This window comes from Gobio gobio (assembly GCF_949357685.1).
Source record: "Gobio gobio genome assembly, chromosome: 2".
Lineage (NCBI taxonomy): Eukaryota > Metazoa > Chordata > Actinopteri > Cypriniformes > Gobionidae > Gobio > Gobio gobio.
Genome location: NC_137098.1, coordinates 54,964,563 through 54,973,788, shown reverse-complemented (window position 1 = coordinate 54,973,788; position 9,226 = coordinate 54,964,563).

The following is a 9,226-nucleotide window of genomic DNA, read 5'->3' as shown; positions in this document are numbered from 1 at the left end:
AGTTTCAGACTGGGCCATGGGTGCGCGAACGCATCTATCCCCAATGGCCCTGGGGAGCTCAGAGAGAACCAGAGCCGGCACTGGGACGACTCTTTCGAGGCAAAGAGGTCTACCTCCGCTCTGCTGAACACTTCCCAAATCTGAGATACAGTTTGAGGGTTCAGCATCCTTTCCCCCAATCTGAGCTTCTGCCTCTAAAGAAAATCTGCTGCAAGGTTCAAGACTCCGGGTACATGGACTGCTCTCAGGGACAGGGACAGGTTTTTCCTGAGCCCACAGGAGGAGACGGCGCGCATGCCTGTCCAGGGTGCGTGACCGTGAGCCCCCTTGGCGATTCACATGAGACACCACCACCATGTTGTCCATCCTGACGATGACATGGTGTCCCCTGAGAGAGGGGAGAAAGTGCCAAAGGGCCAGGGAGACACCTTAGCTCTAGGCAGTTTATATGCCAAGAGAGAACCTCCCCCTCCCAGACTCTGCATGCTGGTCTGCCCTCGAATACCGCGCACCAGCCGGTCAAAGAGGCGTCCGTCGTAATCATTTGGCGATGGAAAACAGCCCCCATGCTGACCCCCCTCTGGAGAAAGAGAGGGTCCCGCCATACTGATAGGGCACGGAAGCAACCGCATGAAACCTTCAGTAGGCGAAGAGCCGATCCTGTTGATCGGGCGCCTAAGAGCTTCGTCCACCAGAGCAAGGGCCTCATATGGAGCAGTCCCAGGGGAAGCACCGGGGAAGCTGCGGCTATGAGACCCAGGAGCCTGTGACAAATACACATGATGGCCGAGCCTGAAGCGGGCCAAACATGTTACGAGACTGGAAATCCGGGCAGGAGCCAAACGGACCTGCATCAGAACGGAATCCAGGCGAACCCATAAGAAGGTGGTCTGCTGAGCTGGGGTGAGAACACTCTTGTGGGTGTTCACTCTCAAGCCAAGAGACTGAATGTGCTGAAGAGCAATGTCTCTGTGACGAGTCACCAACCCCCTGGATTGGGCCAGGATGAGCCAATCCTCCAGGTTATTGAGTATACGGATGCCCTGGAGCCTCAACGGAGTCAGAGCAGCATCCATACACATCGTGAACGTCCTCGGCACCAGGGCGAGGCCGAAGGGAAGGACTTTGTATTGATAAGCCCTTCCCTCAAAGGCGAATCTGAAAAACTTCCTGTGTCGTCGGAAGACCTGAATATGGAAGTAGGCATCTTTAAGGTCTATTGTAACGAACCAATCCCCCGCACGTATCTGTGACAAAATAGCCTTCAGCGTTAACATCTTCAACGTCCCTTTGTAAAGGGTGAAGTCCAGACGGCGAAGGTCCAGAATGGGACGCAGTCCACCGTCCTTCTTCGGAAGAAGGAGGCTGAAGAAGCCAAATTCCATTTCCGATAACGGGACCTCTTCTATCGCCCCTTTGAGGAGGAGAGAAGTAAGTTCCTGTTGTAGAACAGAAGCCTCTGAGGCGGTTTACTACAGTTGGAATAACCCCGTCGAAGCGAGGGGGGTTGCGGCAGAACTGGAGTGTGTAACCAGACTGAACTGTGCAGAGGACCCAGGATGATACCCCTGGCAGATGTTTCTACTCGTGGGAGAAATGTGACAGAGGAAGTAGAGTGCTGAGGTGCAGTGGACATACCTGAGATAGGGTGTCGAGCTGATCCTTGAAGGGAGGTGTGGTCATCCGCGAAGGATGGTAAGCCAATCGGACGTGAGGGGAGAAAGCAAAAAGCGTATGTATGTAAGTATGTTTTTCGGCGGAGCTCTCCTTTTTCTAACCTGAGGGTCAGGAGCGACTCGAAGTGGCCGGGGCAGAGGGTTTGCTAGGCTGCTTCGGGTCAATGCGCCTGTGAGGCTGTTGGCGAGGAAATGGGCGACCGCAAGCTACCCAGATTGTGGTGGGTGGGGGATGACCCTGGTCACTCCTCCTACCAGGAAATTCCCTCCTGTGAGAAGGACGTTCTCTGGACTGAGAGGGGGAGGAGTTAGGAGAGCCCTCCTAGGCATAAACTGCTTGGAGGTAGCCGACTGGGACGTGGCGGCTCGAAACTTTTCAACCACTGTGTTGACCACCTCCCCAAACAAACCAGACTGAGAGACTGGGGTGTCCAGCAGGAAGACCTTCTCTTTGTCAAGGATTTCCATGAGATTGAGCCACAGGTGGCGTTCTGCCGCCACCGCGCCCGCCATGGAACGTCCTATTGCACGAGCAGTATGCTTAGTGGCTCTCAAGGCCAAATCCGTGGCCTTACGCAGCTCTTTAACCGCTTCCGGTGTCAAGCCATTGCCCTCGTCCATTTCCTTTAAAACATCCGCCTGATAGGCTTGGAGGATGGCCATAATATGGAGGGCCATGCCAGCCTGACCAGCTGCAGTGTAGGACTTTCCGATAAGGGTGGAAGTGGTCCTACACGGCTTAGTGGGAAGGAGAGGGCGGGACTTCCACGAAGGAGCCGAAGAGGTAGCGTGATGAGTGGCCAGCGTGTCTTCAACCGCACGAATGGCGGAATAGCCCTGCTCCACAGAACCAACAAGGTTGGTGAAGTCATCGGCTGCCGCGTTTGTCAAAAGGGCTGAGAAAGGCTGTTTCCAGGATCTGGAGATTTCACTATGCAGATCGCTGAAAAATGTCAGATTTCTCCGCGCTGACCTGGAATTAGGACCACTTAAAAAATCTCTCGTCGAGTTGAGAAGATTTTGCCTCGCGGGGCTCGTCCGGCCACTCAATTGCGAGCTTTTCCGTAGCGCACAAAAGCACGTCGATGAGCTCAGCGTAGGCCGCGCTTCCTGGCCACTAGGAGGGAAAGAAAGGGCGAGGCCCGTCTGCTCGCACTCCACATCCTCGAGCTCAATATCCGAACCCCAGGTCACGGATCCAAGAGAGGCCTACGCGGCTTTGGGAGCGCGACGGGGAGAAACGGATGACTCCCTCTCAAAAACTGCAAGCATCTAGTGTGAGATTATCGCAAAATTTACATTTTCAAGATCCCTGAACTGCCTCGCGCGTGTGTGAAAACCCGAAGCATTTAACACAATTGTTGCACAAGAGAACAACCCATTATAAAACACAAAAAAGGATTCAATAGATGTGGGAGCTGAATATATAAACAAAACAAAACAAAAACATGTTTATATGTTGGAAATCATCTTAGCTTCTTTATTAACACTCAATACTGAAGATACCACTGGTTACAAATGTATCAATATGGGATACTTTGTACACCGCCTCGTATGTTAAACCCTATATCTTCTGATATTTAGCCACCAGAATTTCAAGGGCACGCTTCCTATGTTTTGCTGTATGTCTCAGCCTTGCCCGTTTTTCTTTGACACATTTATTTAAATTATTATTTTTTTTATTACCTTGTAATGTCACTTCACAAAACAAGAAAAAAAAAAGATCAGCCTGAACTGAGCCGCACACAGGATCTCCTTCAAAAGCAGCCTGATCTTCCCTAGAGAGCTGTCTACAGGCGAGAGATAGCAAACATTCAGAGATAAAACCCCGGAAAAGTTTGTTGTTTTGTGTTCCTGAAGACTGTGTTGTGTGTAACAGGGTGCCGTCAGTTGATTAGCTGGTGTCTCAGTGACGCGGCAGCAGATCGTTCCATTTTAGACGACATTGAGTGCCAACCCTGGTTACAGTGAACAGGTGGCCAGTGACAATACACTTATCTGAATCACAGCATTCATGGCTTGGATTGTATTGTTAGGATAGTGTAGATAAACGTTTTTTTATTATTTGTATAGGGTAAGCAGGAGTGACACAGGAACTGCAGAGAGCTTCCTGATCAAATACAGAAAGAGGAGTGGACCACGAACTACAGTTTACATCCTCTGTGAAGCTCGGTGTGGATGCTGGAGGAGCTGAACATCGCGCCAGCTTTTTTTTTTTCCGCTGGCGGGACACCTGGCGCTCTTTTTTTGATCGCCTTTTTATCGTATCATATATTTTAGTAATTATCATAAATTAGGTATCATTCGAAAGCTTACGAACTCAAAATTCATAGTGTAAAAAACAGTTTTGAAATCAGACGTTGCATTACCATGGAAACAGTACTCTAAATTCTTCTACCGGGCTCCTCCCCCTAGTGGGCCATATTTCATATTACAAAATTTATTTTAACTATTTTATAATCAAAACACATATTGTTGGAAAGGTCTGAGTCTCAAGGTTCCCTATTTGGTGACTGTTTTGTGATGGAAGTGATATTTGGACAGAAATTTACAGGAAAATGCATAAAAAAAAAACATAAATGGAATGTGAGACACCCGGTGGTAAATTAAATGTTCACATTTTAATGACATTTATTTAGTGGCTAAAATAATAGACCATAAAGTACCATTGCACATTTACTGTAAATATTAAGATAAAAGTAAATAATGAGTAGTTTCCTTTTGAATAAAAAAGAGCAACTGATTCTGTGTTGAAGTTTTATTCTCAAACGAGAAGTCATGACATATATGACATACAATTAACAAAAACACTTTTATTTAAACACACACATTAACACACTTTGCACAGGGTCTTGGGATCAAATCAAAGTTTGGTTTGCTCGTGCAATCCCAGTGATACCAGCCTTTGCAAATAACACATTCAATTAAATATTCAAATAAAAATATATAAATACAATTACATTTACAACAAGCCTGTATTATTAAAACTGTCATGTTAAAAACATAGTGAAAAATAAGTGTCTGCTTTGTCTGGTGTACAGCGATATTTATTGGCACAAGCCATCTTCTTTGGAAAAGAATCAAGGTTATATTATACATTATATTGGTTAGCTACAGATATATAAGAGTGTGTTGTCTGACTCAATTATTTTATTTGCATTGCAAATGGGAATGGAAGGTCTTTGCTCTATATGCCAAAAGAGATATCATTAAATATTGATTATTTTTGTTCAACAGAAAATGTTGTCCTTTTTTGTAATAGTGTAGCCTATGGCCTACACAAAGATTGTTTTGGGTGGATATGGAACATTTTAGAAGGAAAACATACTATGATATAGCACGTTTTATTATGCAGGGACAATTTCACATCCAGAACGGGCCGTTAGGCTATCCATTCATAAATACAGTCCTTTGCTAAGTTAACTTTTTTTTTATTTTCAGCGAATCGATTGAATGAAGGATTTAACTCATTAAGGCAATGAATTACCATCTCCTTTGATTTTAATGTAAAACGTTTTATTAGTCCTCCTTTGTTTAGACAAATTAAATGTATTTAATTTCTCAAATGGATTTATGATCACTTGAAATGTGCAGTCTTTGACTCTGAATGAGACTTAAGCAAAAATGTACATACTGCAATATTGTTGCCAAAGAAACATGAACAGACGAGCCTGGAGGTGATAGATTGGAAAGATCCACATCAGAGAAAATATAGTGACCTGTGAACTTCACTGTTGTGAACTGCATTGAATGATTCACTTTCTACTGCTCAGTTATTCAAATGACTTCAAATTGATTCACTTCATATAGGCCTACACGTGTTTTATGTTTTAATAGTCAGGAAGAGTCATGAATCTTTCAACTTTTAGTATGCATTGCAGACTTTTTTTATTTACACAGGTTAAAGGTGAAGAGGGACGAAGATCTGCATTAGGAGGAGTTGTAGTTGCGGTTGTGCTTGTTGATCCACAAGTGCTTCAGTTTTTGATCGTTCATGTAGCGTTCAAGCAGCAACTCTTTTTCTCTTCGCTCCTTCTCCTTGATTATTTTCTTCTCCTGCTTTTTCTTGGCCTTCTCCTCTCCCCAGGTGAACAGAACAAGTGGCACTTTTCTTTTGCTCTTTGTCTGGACGTTCACATCGTGCTGGGTCTCTTTCTTGGGACCATCAGCAGAGGCTGCACAGAAGAGCTTCATCGTGAGCTAATCAATCTGAGAGGCATCATCTGAATGGCCTTGTATGGGCTTGGAGTCTCCCATTTCACTGGGGTCACTTTCCTCTTCCTCAAATGCCTGGACCTCCACCACTTCACTCGCCCACGCTTCATCCTGCACCTCGCTGTCCTCCTCCAACCAAGCAAACATCTTTCTCGGTTTGATTTCAGCTTCCAGCGTTTGGAGGCGTTCAGACTTGAGTAAGTCACTGGCCCGGATGGTCTTCCCTGTGTACTCCACGTACTCGCTCTCCTCATCCTCTATGTCAATCAGCATGAGTTGTGGAGGTGGCTCAAACAGGGAAGAAGAAGTGAACGGCTGAGGCTTCCGGCTGGGAGGACGTCGCAGAGCAACAACTTCATCAGGTGCAGGAGTGGGGCTCGGAGGAAGTCCTTTGGGATGACGCACTTGGGCTGAAGAGCATCGGATGGAAAACAGTTAATCAGGTGCTGGAGTGGGGCATGGAGGAACCACCAATGGAAGCACTTGGGATGAAGAGCATTGGAAGGAAACATCTTCATCGAGACATGGAGGATCCACTTGAAGTGGAGAACATGGAAGGGATAACACATCCTCAGGTGCTGGATCTGGTTTCTGACGATGCACAGGTTTTGTCACTGGCGGCAGGGGTTTGAAGTGAGCGGCTGGTAGAGTGAGGTGTCCGGAGACACTTGGAAGCATTGGTAGATCTCCCTCTACTGGCTTTAAGAAGGAAGATCTGACTGTAGTATGCAGAGGTTTGACCTTCACAAGAAGTGGCGTTGGCTCTGTGATCTTTCGCTCCTTCAGTTTTCTCTTCTTCCTTTTCTTTTCTCCAGCTCCTCTAAGCTCACTTCCTCCCTCCATCAACTTTTCCAGACTATGCATGTCTCCTCTCTCTCCGAGCGGGTACTTCTCAGGTACCTTGCGGCGTCTCTTCCTGCACTTCTTGTCATTGGCAGTGTAGTCTAAGGCCTCACACTGCTCTGGAAGTTTCCTGAGGTGTCTCCCTTCTGAGCAAGAAGTGAGCAAAACGCTCAAATAGTTGCCTCAATACACTGCTAAACAGCGCCATTATGGACACCGAATGCTGCAAGTAAATTCAATATTTGATATCTGCAGAAAGTCTCGAAAGTCTTTCGATCTATTCACTCCTAACACACCAACAGCAAACCAGAGTCAGAGCTGCAGTTTAGAGCTGCCAGAACGGAATCTCCACTATAATGTCACAATAGTGAGCTCAACCATCTGAGCAGCTCCAGAAGCAGCAAACACACACAGTCACACTAGTGGCAACAAATTAAATACTGTTTCCAAACACTCCTCCCCCTCCCTGAATATTAAACCGAGATAGTAGAAATAAATTGAGTTCCCTAGTTTTAGATTAATATTTAAAAATTAGCCTATATTTCATTTTTTTCAATCAATTAATATTTCAACATTAAAACTGTTATATTTAAAACATGAATCTCCAAACATAATTTATGCACAGTGTTTGGTAAGTTTCTCTAAAAATTACATCTTCAACAGTGTAATTAGATTACAAACCACTACCTACTTATTTTCTAAATCCCATATCAACTTCGACCAGTTGAACAATACAAAGATAGACGTGAAACTCTTTTAATTCTTTCAAATAAATAATATAAAATTGCATAAATTATTCTTGAACTTGAACTTTTTAAAGGGAGAAGGTTACATTACATTTGTTTTACATAGAATTGTTAGTCTATAGAGTATTTAATGGAATTACATCGGAAGTAACTGTAATTAAATGAAAGGGTTAGTTCAGCCAAAAATTACTCGCCCTCATGCCGTTCCACACCCGCAAGACCTCCGTTCATCTTCGGAACACAAATGAAGATATTCTTGTTGAAATCTGAAGGCTCAGTGAGGCCTACATAGGCAGCAATGACATTTACACTCTCAAGATCCATTAATGTACTAATAACATATTTAAATCAGTCCATGTGAGTACAGTGGTTCAATATTAATATTATAAAGCGTCAATAATATTATTGGCGCCAAAAAAAACTAAACAACGACTTGTATAGTCAGTAGCACAGTCTTATTGGTAGTATACAGGACACACTGTTTTCAGAGATTTATCACCAGCCTCTCCTTCAGTAAGCGAAAGGTCAAAGCACTAAAGTGCATCTGTGAGGCCACCAAGACACATTGATAAAAGTCTGATCACAGAGGGGGAGAGACGCACAGTAAGAGTGAAACGGAGATTGCTCCATCTCGTCTCCAACCAACACACATTCACACTTACACTGAAAAAGTCGTGGATGCCAGCACAGAATTACAGACCTTCTGACCTCCCATGTCTCAATGACTCACAGACAGGCCCTCGTGATCTCCAGCAGCACGGCTCCAAACGCTCAGCTCCATCTGTTAGCAGGTCGTGAGAACACAACAGAAATAATTCATTGCAGAGGAAGTCCTAATGAAAGGGTCTGTAACAATTATTTATAACAAGCATATTGTGTTTTATTTTTTAGTTTGTCAGTTTAAATGTGGCTCAGAGCAGCGCTAGCAGCACCTGCCCTTACTGTGGTGATACCATGGCTTCAGATATTATTACCATAAATACTTAAAAATACCAAAAGATAATTCAGTGAATACCATAGTTTATGTCCCAAAACCATGGTATTGCTATGGCGCACATCCAAAGATACATAATTGTATCATGGTACATGTAATAAAAGTAGTACCATGGTACAGGTACATGTCCAGAAAAAAGATGGTAGTAAAATGGCAAATAAAAATATGATACTGTCATAGTACATGTCCAAAAACATAGTAGCACCATATTACATGTAAAATTAAATAAAAGTCCAACAGACATCGTAGCGCCATAGTACATGTCAAAAATTTGGGAGAAAAAAAGGTAGTACTATGGAAAAAGTTACATTTCTAGAAAGAATTGGGTTGTAAAATGATAAATATGTTAAATAAGATAAAATTAAATAAATAAAAATTCACTAATTTAAAAAAAGGTGTTAAATGTGTTACAATTCACAGAAATCTTCTTTCAGATGACTAACCTGAAATATGAGCAATAGTGAAAAAAACAGTGCCCCCTTTTACAGAACCAATATTTACAGTTAAATCTTCCAGGTAATATTTGACAGTGTGAGTTTTAGAGCATCATTCATCGATACACACATCAGGTCTGCTCCATCAGTAATTACAGAAACATTCACTTCAGTCAAAAGCTTTAAGACTCATTAATGCTGTGCTGATCGTAGCCAAAAGGACAAAAGGCTCAAGCAGCGACCTGTCAGTCAATCTCTCACTTTAAGAGCATTTTTACTGTACCTGTTGACAGTTTCTGACAGCCAGGCCCTGTAACT